Source organism: Phocoena phocoena, chromosome 16, assembly GCF_963924675.1.
Source record: "Phocoena phocoena chromosome 16, mPhoPho1.1, whole genome shotgun sequence".
Classification (NCBI taxonomy): Eukaryota; Metazoa; Chordata; class Mammalia; order Artiodactyla; family Phocoenidae; genus Phocoena; species Phocoena phocoena.
In genome coordinates this window covers 78,886,813-78,903,719 of record NC_089234.1, presented here as the reverse complement: position 1 = coordinate 78,903,719, position 16,907 = coordinate 78,886,813, and the positions used below count along the sequence as shown (strand labels likewise).

General features: G+C 49.0%; 1 protein-coding gene and 1 non-coding gene across 3 annotated transcripts in view; one reads left to right on the top strand and one right to left on the bottom strand.

The window, feature by feature from the left end:
• The window catches only part of SLC35F3 (solute carrier family 35 member F3), a 292,530-nt gene that overhangs the window by 212,314 nt on the left and 63,309 nt on the right, over window positions 1-16,907 (top strand). The window lies entirely within an intron of this gene.
• On the bottom strand, window positions 10,518-10,590 carry TRNAK-UUU (transfer RNA lysine (anticodon UUU)). Its single transcript has one exon. It is a non-coding gene; the product is annotated as a tRNA-Lys (tRNA).

The window sequence follows — 16,907 nt, the reverse complement described above, 5'->3', positions numbered from 1 at the left end:
TTCAGTAAATGATGTATTTAACAGTAAAGGAGCCCTGAGTGTACTCAGTTTGTAATTAGGAGTTTGCCTTTCTTGAAACGGAGTAGAATATTTTGCTGCTGCCTCTCATAAAGTGAGCCCATGTGCCCTTTCTTGATGGAGAATTACTGGAGGGAAGATGAAATGGTCTTTCGCTGCTTCCTTCAAACATGGCAGCTCAAAGAGGGCCTCCCCTGAGGAGCAGGACCCTCTACTGCCCTAAAGATGTATCCTCAACGTGACACTTACCTTGGGACCAGACTAGCATTGCTGGCCACTTAGGGCAGGCCTGGCACCATTAACCAATTGTGCTGAAGACAACGCAGAAGGAACGAAGCTCTCTTACCAACGAAGTTGGTAGAAGGTCAAGGGAGGAAAAAATGAAAGGTCATTGAAGCACATTAAACATCGAAAGACATCACACCTTGACTTCCTTGATTTCCTTGATAAGGAAGCTTATTGTCTTCCTGTAAAAAGTATCTGGGAGGAATCATGAGAGGATGATGGTGACTGGTGTGTCAACTGGAGAACAGTGGGGGGCAGGGGGCAAAAGCATCACTTGATTAGAGAAGCCAGTTAAAACCTTGCCCAATGTCTGTAATAAAGCTTAGCTCACCACTTAAAAAAATCTTTCTGATTGTAAACCGTGTTCTCCCTGTGGCTAAACAGAGCTGCTAATTTGCAACCAATTTTTGGGTATGTCGGTTAAGCCATGCACACCACTGGAGGAGTGAAGGGGCATTCTTTCTCCAAAAAAGGAGAGAAAAATGTGTCGCTGTGTCACAACTCAAACTGGGAGTTCTTTTTTTTTTTGGCGGGTTTTTTTTTAATTGAAGTATAGTCGATGTACGGTATTATGTAAGGTGCAGGTGTACGATATAGTGATCCACCATTTTTAAAGGCTATACTCCATTTATAGTTATTATAAGATATTGGCTATATTCCCTGTATCGTACCATGTATCCTTGTAGCTTGTTTTATACCTAGTAGTGAAGCCGAATCAGGCGTCTGTACCCCAACACCGAACTGAATCTCAGAGACAGAGTTTTGGGTGAAGTAGAAAAGAAGAGCTTTATTGCTTTGCCAGGCAAAGGGGGACACAGCGGGCTAATGCCCTCAAAACTGTGTGTCCCGACCTGGAGGGAGTAGTGAGGAGTTTTATAGCAATGGTTCAAAGAGGGTGTGATCAGCTCGTGGACCTTCCTCTGATTGGTTGGTGGTGAGGTAAGCGGGAGTCTGCATCATCAACCTTCTGGTTCCAACCAGTCTGGGATCTACGTGCTTGTGGGCAGCAAACAGTTAACTTCTTCCCCCTGGTGAGGGTTTCAATGTCTGCAAAACAGCTCAAAGATACTGTTCTGTGTATCCCTTGAGGGGGAACCCGGACCCTGCCCCAAGGCTGCGCTATTGTTTCTTGACTGTTTCTCTCTTGTCTGTGTATCCCCTCCCTTCCCTAATTTGCAACGGTCTGAACCTGCCCCTTGGAACTCAGGGAAGGTCTTGGAGGCTGAATGAAGCCTATTTCCTGTAATCAACAAATGGGGGACACAGAAAGGCTTTTGTGCCCAGGAGCCCCACAGGGTCCTGCTTGGTATCAGTAATTTGTACCTTTTCATCCCCTACGGAATTGGGAGTTCTTTAAACAGACTTTAGGAATGGCAGAAGTCAAGGCAAACTGAAATCACATCTTCCATGTTTGTGCTTGTATCAAAGTGAATGGAGAAGATGGAGAGTCAACTGAAGAGATGTGTCTCTGGGTGAAAGTGTTGTAGCAGGGAGCTGGGGAGAAAAGGGAAAAGGTAGAGACCGTTTTCAGAGAGGGAAGCTGGCCCAATAAGCCAGCTTTTCTTGTGGTTTTCAAGAAGCAATCAGGTAGAAGTTTCTTTTCTCTGAGCCCTCCCCACCGAGGCTACTTCCCCAACGTGAAGCTAGAAGAGTCACCTAAAGCACAGGGAGGAAAGCATGTGGTGCCTCACACGGAGCTCCTCAAACCCTAGGCGTCTCCGAGATCTTGTTGAAGAGCCGACGACGATGATTCCGTAGGTCTGTGTGGACCCGAGGCTCTGCTTTCCTAAGGAGATTCCAGGAGATGCTAATGCTGCTGACCCACGGGCTGGGCTTGGGCTGTAAAGGCCCTGGAGTTGTTGAGTCTCAGCTGCATGGTTTTTAAAAGGTTGCTGATCTGCCCAAGCAAGTAGGAAGCAGGACTCACCGTACCATGAGTGACTGGCTTCGGGCCCCAGGGCTGTTTTGAGTCCTAGTCCGGTGCCACTTGCAAGGGAGGGGAGGCTCCATGGGCAAGTCTTTTAAGCTCCGGGAGCCTCAGATGCTCGTTTGTAAACGGAGGGTGATGACACACGCACCGCCCAGCACAAAAGGTTGTCGTGTGATCGTATGAGACCCCGTACGTGCAAGTGCCGTAAGGGCTGTGAGATGCCATAAAAATGCCAGAAACCCTATTGTGATATTCTCCACGGGGTACGAGGCAGCTGCTGGTCAGTTCATCGGCCGCCTCATGGTGGCCTGTTTAAACTGCAGGGGTGGGTCTTACAGGGAGTGGCCAAGCCCTGCAGGGTCATGCAGGTGTTACACCTTGCAGAAATCAGCTTGCAGGTCTGTTGGCTGCACAGGGCATTCTGGAATGATCAGGGGTGATGGGGCACTGTTGTCAGGAATGAGAGTGTGCATGTGAAAGCCTCTCAAGCCCAGCTGTCCTGGGTTTTCAGCCTCAAGCCTGTGGTCTCCCCAGCGACACCACCCCAGACCTCTGGGAGTAAAGTGAGCTCTTCTCTTTCCTCAGACCATCAACACCCCTCCCTCACCTTCCCTGTTTCTCACTGACAGCCAGTCTCAGGGATGCCCTGAGGAAGCAGTAGTGTCCAGGACCCAGGGAGGGCTCTGGCCACAGAGATGCGTGTGGGCGCTGCAGAAACTGTAGGCGTGACCTGAAAGGGGGTTCAGCTCCCAGGAGTCTGTGCAAAGCCAGGCGCCAGAGGGAGGCACACAGGGGAGGCCGTGTCAGGTTCATGGCCCTGGGGAGACTGTCAAGGGCAGGTGTGATGACACACAGCCTCCCAGCCCCTTTGACCCTGGGACAGGAGGACAGCGTCTCGGATCCCAGGGCTGCCACGGCCAGCAGAAATCAGCCAGAGCAGATGTGGGGCACTTGCCGGCTTGTCAGAAAGCCTTCCAGGAACTTCTCCCAGTACTGACCTCTTTTCATGAGCAAACACTAGAAGCTTCTGCTCTCCTGCGGCTGCCAGAGAAGTGAACGAACGATACAGTGGTGACAGATGTTTCCCTTGGTCTTTTGTAGTTCCAGGCTTCTGGAAGCTAGCCAGTTGATTCCGTTTCAGAAACGCCCGCAGACGTTCTGAGCCAAGAAAGGGCAGTTTTGATGCCACTCGTTTGTCTTCAATCCCCCGAGGGCCGGCTGTGCGTTCGTAGCGGCTCAGACTTCCGCGGGATCCATAAGGGGTCTCGCCGCTGAAACTTTCAGAGTCTAAGGAGCAGAGCAGAGCGGTCACAGTCTGGAGGCTCACTCCTTCTGGAAATGGTTATTGCACCTCTTCTCAGGGATAGAAGCATAGCTGGTCCTTGTCTTCAAGGAGCCCGCAGCCCGGTAAGGGAGTCAGATAGCCAGGCAAGGTGAGGGTGTGTGCAGGGGGCCCAGGGGAGAGGCCCAGGTGCGCGGCTCCTGGGACAGGCGGAAAGGGTTCTTAGAGGAAATGACCGAGGAGCAGTCTCTTGGAAGACAAGCAGATGGTCCTGTAGGCGCTGAGTCCCAGGCAGGTAGAGTAGTGTGGGAATGGCACAGAGGCTGAGAGAGCACGGCACATGGGAAGCTCTGATGGGGGGTGGAAAGCGGGTGGAGAGCCGCAGAGGAGCGGAAGGGCAGGCGGCAGCAGACCCCCTGACTCCTACACGCATATGCGGAGAAGGTTGGCTTCTGGTGCGAATGTGGGCAGGCGGTGGGAGTGGGGGGCAGAGAAGCCATCAGACTGGACCTTCAGCAGTGCCACCATCCCTCGGTTGAGGGCACACGGAGGCCGGGCCCGTAGAACAGGCATGGGCTTGATGTCTGTGTGTCGGGGTGTCGCCTGAAAAAAACGCACAACCTAAAAGTTGAGAGTTATGTTTTATTCAGTGGACATTCTGAGGGCTTAAGCCCGGGACACAGCCTCTCAGATCGCTCTGAGGGACTGTTCCGAAGAGGTAAGGGGGGAGCCAGGATATGCAGGAGTTTTTGCAACAAAGACCAGGTCGTCGGAACATCGGAAGATTACTGTTAATTAAAGAAAACCAGATATCTCAAAGTTAGGGAATTCAGCGCTTTCCTGTGTATGGGAAGATGCAAGAGTGCGCTCACAGAAATCATCCCTTGGATATGCACCTCAGCTATCCGGGGCCAGCGTCCTGTTTCCATCCTGAGTTCCCTCAGGGCTCACCGTCGGGGTAGCCGTAATGTGATGGCTCGATGGCGGCAACATCCTTTGTTTACTGGTGTGGCAGGTGGCACTTTTCATTCGCGGGGGCATGTGGGCACGTGTGAGTGACACAGATGTTGTTCCCGACCTTAGGAGCTCACATCCAAGTGGGAGAGAGACCTGTATGAAAAACAGAATGGGGTGTAATGGCAGGCAACAGTGGGGCAGACTGGCTGGGCTGCAGCTTGGATTTGAGGACAGGGCCAAGTGGAGTGCGGGACTGAACAGTCAGAGGCCGGGATGGGGGGCCCTGTGGGTGCTGGCTTAAGGGGCTGGGGCTTTATTCCCCAGGCAGTGGGAGCCTCGGAAAGTTTTTGAATCCAGGACTGATGTAATCAGAGCTGCTTTCAAAAGCGGGAGAGTGCCAATCACATAACTGGTTACAGAACGTGTGCCTGTTTCACGTCAGAGGTAGAATGACTCAGTATTTTGGGTTTTTGTTTGTTTCTTTGTTTTGAGTGTAGACCTTGAAGTATTACGAGGCCAGGTCTCTTGCTTTGAATTGTCAGCTACTTCTTCAGTTGAAAGCAAACTCCTGTGTTGGTGAAAAGCATTTCAGTGGTTATTTTCTCACTCAACTCAAGCATTCTGGAAATTGGCGAGGGAAACCTCCTTTCTGGGAAACACCAGTACATGTTTTTCAGGCCCGATGTGAGTATGAACGCATGGCCGAGGCCGCCGAAAATAGCGATGCCCCAGCACGCCCTGCCCTCCTAGCACTGTCGGGCCTCCTAGCTGATGTGAGCTGATGGGACCCCTTACTTGCTTTTTCTTCCCTGAGCCCTGGACGTGCTCTGGCCCGTTGCTGCCATCAACAGTTGTTCTGCAGAAGGTGAGGGCGCTCTGTAAACAAGTCCACAGGGACCCTCCATTCTAAGAAGCTAGAGATAGCCCTTCACTCATTCCACAAAATCTGCCAAGGGTTTTCTGTATGTCAGGCATTACTTTATTTTTTAATTATTTTTTAAATAAATAAATATTTATTTATGGCTGTGTTGGGTCTTCGCTGCCGCATGTGGGCTTTCTCTAGTTGCGGCGAACGGGGGCTACTCTTCGTTGTGGTGCGCGGGCTTCTCATTGCAGTGGCTTCTCTTGTTGCGGAGCACGGGCTCTAGGCACGTGGGCTTCAGTAGTTGTGGCTCATGGGTTCAGTAGTTGTGGCTCGCGGGCTGTAGAGCGCAGGCTCGGTCGTTGTGGCACATGGGCTTAGTTGCTCTGCAGCATGTGACCAAGGCTCGAACCCATGTCCCCTGCATTGGCAGGTGGATTCTTAACCACTGTGCCACCAGGGAAGTCCCTCAGGCACTGTTTTAGGTGCTAGGGAAACAGCAGTGACCCAAGCAAATGAAAATTCCCGCCTTCATGGAGCTTACCTTTTAGTGGGGAGACAAACAGCAAACAACTAGAATACAGTAGGTCAGAGGGTGCTGAGTGCTGTGAAGAAAGATGGGGCAGGGCTGGAGTGGAGGTGCTGGGCAGAGAAACATTGATGTCAGGCTGGGGACCTGTCTGTCTGTCCTTCTGAAGGCGCTTGTGGTTATACCAGCATCTCCTCACCCCGTCCATACCCAAAAGCCTGGGTTAGCCCCCGTTACTCACTCATTCATTCATTCTTTGTTCATTGCTACAGTAATGTACACTCATGACTGTCAACTCTGAACACGCGCTACAGGACCCTGCCCTTGAGATGTCTGGAGCCCAAGGGTTAAGCCCCACTTAGAGCACAGGATACAGGAGTCCAGTGGCAAGGAGGTCTCACCAGCATGGCCTCCATGGGGTCCAAGAGCCCTGTGTGGCCACCAGCCTCAGGCCCAGGGACAGAGGCGTTTCCTGGGCTCAGCCATCTCTTTGCCTTTTCCCTTCCTCCTAACTCGTAGCCTTCTTGTTTCCTGTCTTATTTCCAAGAATCAGCCCCCCGAGGAGCAGCAAGCTGCATCCGGAGCCCTTGCAGTTGATGTTGTTGTTTGTTTTTGTAACTGGTTTAAAAGAAATGGGCAAAATATTTGGGAACCGCAGTTGTTCACTGGACCCGTGTTTTCTGTTTGCTGGTAAATAATGGTAATTATGCATAAACGTCTTCAAGGGGAGCGGGGAGAGGGAGAAAGGGATACCTTAGGAGGTTGGCATTAACAGACACAAACTACTGTATAAAAAATAGGTAACTAACAAGGACCTACTGTAGAGCACAGGGAACTAGACTCAATATTTTAAAATAACCTGTAAGGGAAAAGAATCCGAAAGAGAAAAAACGTGTGTGTGTGTGTGTGTGTGTGTGTGTGTGTGGTGTGTGTGTAACTGAATCACTGTGCTGTATACCTGAAACTAACACGGCATTATAAATCAACTATACTAAACACAGACACACACACACACACACACACACACACACACAGCCATCTGAGCATCAGAACCTGTGGTACAGCCACAGGACCGCCCATAGTCAATGCTCTGGATCTAAGTAGGATGTCATAAGACATCATCGTGGGTCCCAGTGTCAGCCAAGGCAGAAATGAGATGAGGGTGGCTGACAAAGGCTTACGTAGTCTCTGCCTGTCTTAAGACAGCAATTGAAATATTCAAGAATGCGTCAGTGGAGACACGAAACACAGAGCATCAGTCCTGTGCCCTAGGCGGTGACGCTGACCTCGCACATTTACGCCAGGTCCCCGCTGCTCCGTCCTGTCATCACGGTACTTGTAGTTTCCCCGTGGATGTCACGCCCGTCCCACCTCCACATCTCAGTTCAACAGCTGCTGGCCTCATCCCAGGGAAGTTCAGTGACAGCCACACACCCACAAAGATGAGTCCAGAACATTCTACGAGTAACTCTTCAGCTTTCACTCAGGCAAATAGGAAGTGTCATATTAACTCCCAGTCTCCTCTGTTCTCAGGTACTTCAGCCACCGTTCAGCCCCCAGTTACCTGAGCTCTCTGTCCATCCTTGAACAGATATCAAGGATGGGTCTTTGCAGTGCAGCACCTTAAGGGTTATGCTAATGCACCCTTGTAATTTCAGAGCAGGTCTAATTCAGCTGCAGCCATGTGGTTTCCCCACGCAGTTTCATTGAAATTTTGCCAAAGGTCGGTTCCAGTGATCTGTTTGTGGGCTTGAAGAATGCCAGCCACTGAGATAATTGCCCTATCAGGGTGATTGTGGCTCTTTGAGGGTCAAGTTACCCTAGGCTGTGCTTCTTAACAAGAGATTTAGTAACAGTTTTAGCACAAATCACCACGGTCCCTGTGAACCTTTGCAAGATCGGTGTTGCAGTGGCATAAGAGGTGGAGAGCAGGGGATCCCCAGATCCCAGAGGGGGATCCTTCAGCCAGCGGGTCCTGAGGGGCAGTTAACATTGCACAGGTCAGGCGATGGAAAAGGGCTCCTGTGCGTGGCGTGCGGGAAGGTGCAGAGGGGCATGTACAGATGTGTATGGGCTACAGGAAGAGGGGATGCCACTGGTGTGACTAGGAGGCACAGACCCCGCCCATCCCACCAGCTCACGTTGAGCCATTTTTTACTTTCCATGTGCTTCCTAATCAGAGAATCAAGACTAGGAAATCAGCTCATAGGTGCATTGGAATTTTAAAATCTCACTACATTTGGGAAGAAGATATCTGCATAGAGATCCCAAAGATGAAAAAGGGACTTTGACAGCTCTCTAATCCAAATCATCCATGCTAATCTAATCCATACTAAAGAGGCCACAGATGCTCAGAGAAAGGGCGTGAGACCTTTGTTCGTTCCAACCCCAGACCTCTCCAGAAATGCTAGCAGGGAAGAAACGGTCAAAACTCTTCCTCATAGGAAGGAATGTGGAGGTGGTGCCTGGGCAGGATAGATGACGGGGGGCGGGGGTGGTGGTGCGGGGGAGGACAATGCTGCTAGCCCTTGCTTGGGGCACTGTGATCAGATGATAAGAAGGCAGGCTTGCCATCAGTCAGCTCACGTTTGAAACCCAGCTTTGCCTTCATTTGGCTCTGTTGCCAGAGCTTAGTCACTAAAAGCTCTAAGCCTCACTCCTTATCCATAAAGTGGAGACCCTAATACATCTGAGTGTTGCAATTGGCATTTCCCTTCTTCCGGGCTTTCCCAGTTTCTGCAGAGATCTTGTGTTTGAACTGAACAGAAGTAAATATGATAGTGCCTATAAAGCCCCAAACCTTGCTTGGTCCAGAGGTTGGCTACCCATCTTTGGTTGACTCCAAGATGATGGTGATGGTGATGGTGATGGTGATGGTGATGGTGATGGTGATGGTGATGAATCTGAGGATGGTGATGATGGTGATGGTGGTCATGGTGATGTTGGTAATGGTGACGATGATGGTGATGATGGCATTGGTGATAGTAATGACGATGGTGATGGTGACGACGGTGATGGTGATGATGATGGTGATGATAATGATGGTGATGGAGAACATTCCAACCACGCATGACTGAGTCTTTCGCCTCATGAGAAAGTCATGTAACTGGTGTGGAGCCCACAGTAGAGAGGGCAGCTTCTTGCCTTGTCATTCTTTTGGGCTGTTGGGAAGGGGGCATTTCTTGGCAGAAGTGAGCTTTGAGACAAGTTTGCCAGGAAAAGGGCAGAGAACTCATGTGGTACATGCCATGTGTCATTCTAGAATGAGCTGAAAGCAAGCCAGAAATGCGAGGTGATTCATATGTCTAGAAAGCAATGTCCTGTCAAGCTCTTGATGTTCTTTTTGGTGTTTTGAAAGCTAAAAAAGAAAAAGGGAGCGGAAATGCTGGGACAGTGCAGAACGTTAAAGCAGGCACGCCTTATCGTGTCATTTTTCTTCCACGGGCACCACTCTAGCCTTGATTGTATACAACTCAGAGCTAAATTGGAGTGGTCACTCCTGACATGGGAACAGCCATTATAATGGCTTCCACAGCCTTCACCCCGCTTCCCGCCCCATACAGCATTTGCATACCTACTAGTGTGACACTCGCACCAGACACCAAGGATGCAGAGAAGAACGAGGCCACATGGTGGGGGCATTGGAGTCCAGCTGATTCAGGTTCCCAAATCTACTGCTTACAAATCTGCACCACTCCAAAGTTTTCCTTCACTTCAGTGATCTGATACTTAAGAATGGGCCAATACTGCCTATTTCCACAGGCTGGCTGCAAGAGTTGGGGTACTTGTCTGAACTTGGCTGTTGGTTGGTACTGAATTAATAGTGGTCACGGTGCCTCCCACTGCTGAAACAGTGACCCCTATGGTGGTGATCGTTAATTTGCATACTCTGCCTTAACAGCCTTACTGCACATACATATTTCTCTGAGCCATTTCATTTCTAACTGAGCCACAGAGCAAAGGGACTTTTTGGTACGTGCATTCTCTCCTACGTTATTTCATTATATTACACTCCACATAGGCCTTCCTCAGCTAAGGAATTGGGAGTCTGTGGAGAGAGCAATCACAAGAAATTGTTATGCCTGATTTTTTTGTTTTCTTTTGTGGTTCTACATTTTTTTTTACATTTTTTAAAATATTCTTTTCCATTATGGTTTATCATAGGATATTGAATACAGGTCTCTGTGCTATACACCAGGACCTTGTTGTTTATCCATCCTATATATAAAAGCTTACATCTGCTAACCCCAAACTCCCACTCCATCCTTCCCCGCCCCCCTCCCCCATGTGTTATGCCTGATTTTTTTTTTTTTTTTTTTTTTGTGGTACGCGGGCCTCTCACTGCTGTGGCCTCTCCCGTTGCGGAGCACAGGCTCCGGACGCGCAGGCTCAGCGGCCATGGCTCGCGGGCCCAGCCGCTCCGCGGCATGTGGGATCTTCCCGGACCGGGGCACGACCCACGTCCCCTGCATCGGCAGGAGGACTCTCAACCACTGCGCCACCAGGGAAGCCCTCTGATTTTTAAAGCAAAATCCAATCACATTCCCTTATATAGCCAGAGTCTATGCCAAGTGCTTCAGAGAGTCAGTCCTCCCTTCACCAAATCACATTTTCTTTTTTTTTTTTGGCCTTGCCACACCTTACGGGATCTTAGTTCCCTGACCAGGGATTGAACCTGGGCCCTCGGCGGTAAAAGCGCAGAGTCCTAACCACTGGATCACCAGTGAACTCTCAAAACATGTGTTATATACTTCAAGCATGAGCCAGAGCAGACCAGGCTCCCTCAGGCCAATCTTCCCCTCCACCCATCACCCAGGTCTGGACCTGAAAGCTTGGCGAGGGGCAGGGGGCGGGTCTCCAGCTGAGGGTCCCTGAGACCCTTCAGATGCATTTCCCAGCCTGGGCCGTCATGTTCTAAGAGAGACCCCAGCTGTTGGTGGGTCTCCTGTGCCTCAGAGCCCGTGAACCTGGCCCTGGCAAGCTCTGTGTCATTGAAACAGCATATTGGTTTAATGGCCACACCCCATACCATCTAGTTGAGTTTGTCACAAAAGATGACAAATCTGATTGCCTTTTCGATGTTTATGCAAATTCTATTCTCGTGCTTCCTGGATATTTTAAAATAGAATCATAGTCATTACATTTACCTCCTCAGCTGTTTTCTACTTCAAGTAGAGAGGAAACAAAATGATTTATGTGCTTAGATCCTTTCTCGCTTTTCTTATCTAAGTGCCTGACTCCGTGACACTTAACGGTTAATGAGTTACTCTCTACCATACATACATTATTAATTTATAACATAAACGAAATTAAAAGCACTGGAAACTAAAGCTCCCTCATTGCAGGAACATATTAGAACCATTATGTGGAATATTTTGCTGTGTGTTTCTCTGCAGGGGGGTGGGAAATGGAAGTGAAAATTTTCAGTGATGGGCTTTAGATGCTCCACCTGCAGGATGGAGACTGGCTTGTTAATATTTTATTATGGATTAAAGTTGGGGGGATTGGGTCTTTTCAATGCTTTATTGGTTATTTTTCAAGTGTTTGGTTTTATGAAAGTTAGATCACAGTTGGTATGTTTAAGTCCAGCTCGGAGAGAGCCCTTGTTTCTTGGTGAAGATGTTTTCTCCCATGTAGAGAGCAGGGGGAATTAACAAGGTGCACTGAGAGGTATGTGTACACATGCATTTTACAGAATCCTCCTGGGGGGCTTGTGAGGCTTCGTAGATCTCCCCTGGAGAGGAGGGATGGAGCTGGGCAAGCTTCCTGGGCAAGCCCCCAGCTCTCGGGGGCAGCCAAGCCCCTGGCATTCCGTAGTGCGCTGGCACCATGGAGAACTTTGCAGTCATCCTGCAGCAGAGATGGGGAAATCCATGACGAGATCCCTACTCTTCCTACCATATTGTGGGGTTATTGCCAAGAGGGGGTGTCCAGCCAGGGACTATATCTCCCAGCCTCCCTTGGCTTCTGTGTTGGGCCAAGTGACTTCCTCCCAGAGACCACTTGGGGGTGTCAAGCAAGACAGATTAGGGCCAGGCAGGCATCGCCCACCCTCCTCTTCTCTGCTCCACTGGCCGCACACACGGGATTCCCAGGTTCCCAAAGATGGCAGAGCCTCTGGTTCCCGAATGTGATGAGATTTTAAGTGACTGAGGTTAAAGCAGAACAAAAGACACCTCAAAAGAGCTGTCTCTACTTGCTGTCTCCGTTTTTTCTTCCTGGGTTCTTTTCTTGAACACACGACTTTTCATCCCCACCACTACTTCCATCCCCACCGCTCGGTGGAAATGGATCATGGCAAAACCACCGGTGATCTCCACGTCGCTGGTGTCAGTGACCAAAATCAGCCTTCACCTTCTTCAACCTGGATGGAATGGGACCCGTATCCTGTGGTCTGTTTTTGAAATGCCAAGGGTAGAAACAGCATGATGTGCGTACACTTTTGGCGAAGCAAATAGGAGAAGCGCCAAGTGGTAAAACACCGCCTGTCTTCCAATACCGTGACTCAGAACTGAACTTCTGTTGTGCTCAGCCTCCAGATTAGTGGGGTAGACACAGCAGCCAATATGCTAATTAGTACAGTCCCCGTCCTTCTACCCCAACCCGCAGAGTTGCGGTCCATCTGAAAACCTACTTCCTCCACAACGTGCACTTGGGCATCCTCACTACCCAGGAGCTTCCATGGGGTTTTATTTTTATTCCCAATATAATAAAAATTGTAAAAGTGTACCTGGACAGAAAATGGCACCACCTAAACACAAGGGGAGGGTCTCCCCTGTGTATCTCTAGCACCTAGCTCAGGGTCTGGCACAGAGCAGACACAGAACAGGTGCTGGTAGGAGGGAGGGCAGGAGGGGGAGGAAGAAATAATCACGTGGGCGGTGTCAGTATCATCACCCTCATATTCACTGGCAGAGCAGGTGCTGAGACCAGCTCTCGGAAGGCGCTTTGCTAGGCGGCAGCTCTGGGAGACACCCTCTATCCTTACAGCAAGCCGTTCCCTTCCCAGCCAGAATGATACACTGACCCCATTCTGAAAGAGCTCTTTAATGATGAAACAATTTTAGATAAAGAAGTGTTTGATTATCGGCCACTCTTTGGAAATTAGTTCTGAAATTAGGACACTTCCAGTTCAGCGGATGCCCCTTTAACTGTCTGATTAAAGCCAGAGTAAACACCCATCCTCATGTAAGTTCAATGTGGCCTTTTTACTGGCTAGAATTTCACATTCTTTTAAAACTACACGCTCGTTGCATCCCAGAACAGAGGAATTTAGAGGATTTGTGTATTCAGGGTTTTAAACGTCTTGCAGACATTATAACCAGCTGTGAGATTTGAGATTTGACGTCTGTTCCAGTTACTGTTGCAGTTTAACGAGGTACCCCCAAACTTCATGGCACCAGCACCCCTTTCGTTATGGTCTTGGGTGAGGAATTCTGACAGGGCACGAGGGATGGGTCTTCCCTGCTCCGTGATGTCAGAAGCCTCCACTGGGAAGATTTGCTGGGTGGGTAACTCGGTAGCTGGGGCTATAATCCTCTGGGGGTCTCCCCTCCAGGTCTGGTGGTTGATGCTGGCTGTCACCTGCTACCTCTGCTGGGGCTGTCAACCTGAGCACCTACACCTGGCCTCTTTGGGTGACCTGGGCTTCCCCACGACATGGTAGCCCAGGAGAGTCAGGTGTTCATGATGACTCAGAGCCCCGACAGTGAGTGTCCCAGGGAAAAGGGATCTCATTCCTTTTAGGACTTAGCCCCGGAAGCCACAGTGACCTTTCCACTGTACTTTTTCTGTCACAAGCCTGCCCAGTTTCAAAGGGAACATGGACCCCACCCCTCAGCTGGAGGACGGTGAGATCCCTGGAGGAAGAGTGCATGGGATGGAAGCTTTGTTGCCACCACCTTTGGAGAATACACAGCATCTAAAGCCAGTGTGGGGCATGGGGGAGGGTGGTGGCCTCCCTCTGTCAGAAAAAGGTGTGTCTGGGCTACAGAACGCAGGCCAGAGGCTTGGGGAGGGGTGGCAAAGGACGTGACTCTGGAGGAGAATTCTATCAGGGAGGCAGCAGGGCCTCAAGGCATCTCTGTCCCCTGACCTGGGGGAGGCGTCAGAGCCCTGCTATCCTCCTGAAGCCGGTGAGCGTGGCCAGACCACTGCCCAGCCCATCCGGGCACCTGGGGCATCTCCAGGTCAGATTCTGCTCCAGCTTCACCCCAGATTTCCGCCGCCGTCTTCTGTCTTTGAGAATTAGCACCCTTATCAGTAAAGCAGAAAATAATATCACCCCGGGTAGAGAAGGCTAATAAAAGTGATAATAACTGATTCACAGAGGGTAAAACTACTCTGGAACTGCTGAATTACAAGAACAGACACATGATGTGTTTACCGTCCAGGTATCTCCTTGCTACCTTTTTCTATACTGATTTTTCCCCTGCTAAGGATGTGTATTGTTTTTATGCAAATAATGTAAGGACTGCAGTGTTACAGGCCCTTGCCATCATAGGAATTTATAACTCAAGTCACGTCCTCTTATGCACTGAGCTGCCAGAAAAACTCTCATTAACTAAAGCCACACGTAAGACAAAAACAGCCGTGTGATGGGTTAAAGCGTGACTAGGAATTTGCTCCCAGAAGCGTCCAGGACAGCAGAGCAGAGTGTCCTTGTGGCTCTGTGGACCGAGAGCTCTGAGAGCTGGGAGCCTTTGTTGGCTGCCACGTGTGCTCAGGTCAGATGGTACAGGTGAGTGATAAGGCCAGACCGTGCGCTGTCCCAGGAGTCTGGGGGGCCACCAGAAATGCGACAGACATGGCAGGATATGGTGGCCTCGAAGAAGGGAAAACCACAGCCGAGTCCAAGACCTGGCAGAGTTCATGGGGCAGCAGACTAAGGTGTGGAACCACCTTAGTGGGTGGGATGGAGCGCAGATACTAAGCAGTTCCAAGGCTAAGGGCACGAGCATACTGGGTGCTGCTTGCTGCAAAGAGAGAAGGACGGGGATGGAGGAAGGGGGAGACAGAATAATGGCTTTTTTTTTTACTAGTAATCTATTTCCATTTAAGCTTTGGCAAATCTCTCTCTCTCTCTCTCTCTCTGTTTTTTTGGCCGTGCTGCAAGGCATGTGGGATTCTTGGTTCCCCGATCAGGGATCCAGCCTGAGACCCCTGCAGTAAAAGTGCGGAGTGCTAATCACTGGACCACCAGGGAAGTCCCATAACAATGGTTTTAAACTTTGTTGTTTGATAGGTTAGTTAGTTGGTCGGTTGGTCAGTTGATTGGTTTGGTTGATTGGTTGGCTAGTTAGTTTTTGGTTTGGGGATGTTTAGCAGAGAAATACTTTCTTCTGGTTCAAAGAAAATCACACAGGGAAATGCTATATAGAAAACAAGATTCAAGAATCGCTGCTCCTCTAACCGGGTTACAGTTCGTAAGTGACCTTGACACTTTAGCCCAGGTAGATAATTGCTGTCACAGGTGTGCCCAGCAGAAGGACTCAGGCAGACCTGGGTGCTTCTTCTCTTGAGGCTGCATCCCCCAAAATGTGTTCCCCGAATGTGAGGAGTGCAGGGTGTTAATTAAGCTTCCGTGGGCAAATCCACTTGCGAAATGCATAGTGTTTACTCCAGAAATTCTCGGTCCTTAAAGTGTTAACATGCCCTGGGACCTTACACGTGACATACAACACGGGCTGTCTCCCAACACAGCGAATTATCAAGCCCTTTCTCTACTGAACGTAACGCATGTACTAGCATTCTAAGAAGTATGTTTTTGAAGATAAGTTTTGAAATAATTATTCCAAATAGAAGAAGGAGAAATGGATGGAACTCTTAATTAAAAAGAGGTGTAATATGTGGCAGTTGGTAGAGAGAGCGTTTGGTTGAGACAGAAGCAGAGGCAGAGAGCAGAGTAGCTGGGACATGGTCCCCAGCAGAGGGAGGCCAGAGATGAATCCTGCTTTGTAGCGATGACAGTGCCAGCAAATTCCAACTGGAACATGCAAGAAGAATGGGTTATTCTTGACCACTGCTGGATGCCTCGTTGAGCTAAACTCTGGTCCTCTCATAAACCTTTGACCTTCTTTAGAGTAATTTCATTGCTCAAGAGGTGAAGGAAATAACGAGGAATGGTGTTATTTGACCAATAAGGAAAAACAACTTAGTGAGTGAAGATTACAGGGACACAAGAGAAGGTGACAGTGGCATCCTAAAGTTTATGAAAGGGAAGCACATATTTGTGGGTGTGGAGAGATCTTAAAATAAGAGATCATTTGAGTTTGACCCTTTGGCCCTATAGGCTGATAATGGGAATAACCACCAGATGGAAACTATATGGAAGAAAGCAACCCATTTACAAGGTCAACCAAAACAATTTGAAATCCCTAGTAATAAACATAACACAATTTTATAGGACCTCTATGAAGAAGGCTTCAAAATTCTGGAGACTCAACAACATAAAAATGTCAGTCCTCCCTCCGTTCATTTCTGAGTGTAATGGTATCCCAATTAAAATACCAAAAGGTTTGTCTTAGGAAATGGACAAGAAAGCCCTGAGAAAGAAAAGCAGTAAGGGGGAACTCGCTGTTCTCGAGGTTAAAACATGGTAGGAGGCCATGTTTTGGAGGAATTAAGGCAGTGTGATGCTGGCACACGATTAAACAGAGGACTGATCAAATGTAACAGAACGTCCACAAGTAGATCTAAGTACATAAAGAAGAACTTTAGTATATGTTGTGTGCTGTCTCATGTAAGCAAAGGAAAGATGAACTACTTAGTGAGTGATATTGGGACAACTGGAAAGACATCTAGGAAAAAATTAATTTGACTGCTCAAAGCCTAGAGAAATTCCAAATGGAATTTAATTGTAAAACCTAAAATTTTATGAGTGCTAGATAAAACAGATAAAACATGAGGTAATCCGTTACTACTTTTCTTTTATTACCTTTCTCACTGTGATTCAAAGCCTAGAAATCATCAAAAGAAGATTAATAAATTATAAATTAAACTACATTTTAAAAGATGTTTAAAGACTACTGCTTGGCAAAAAAAT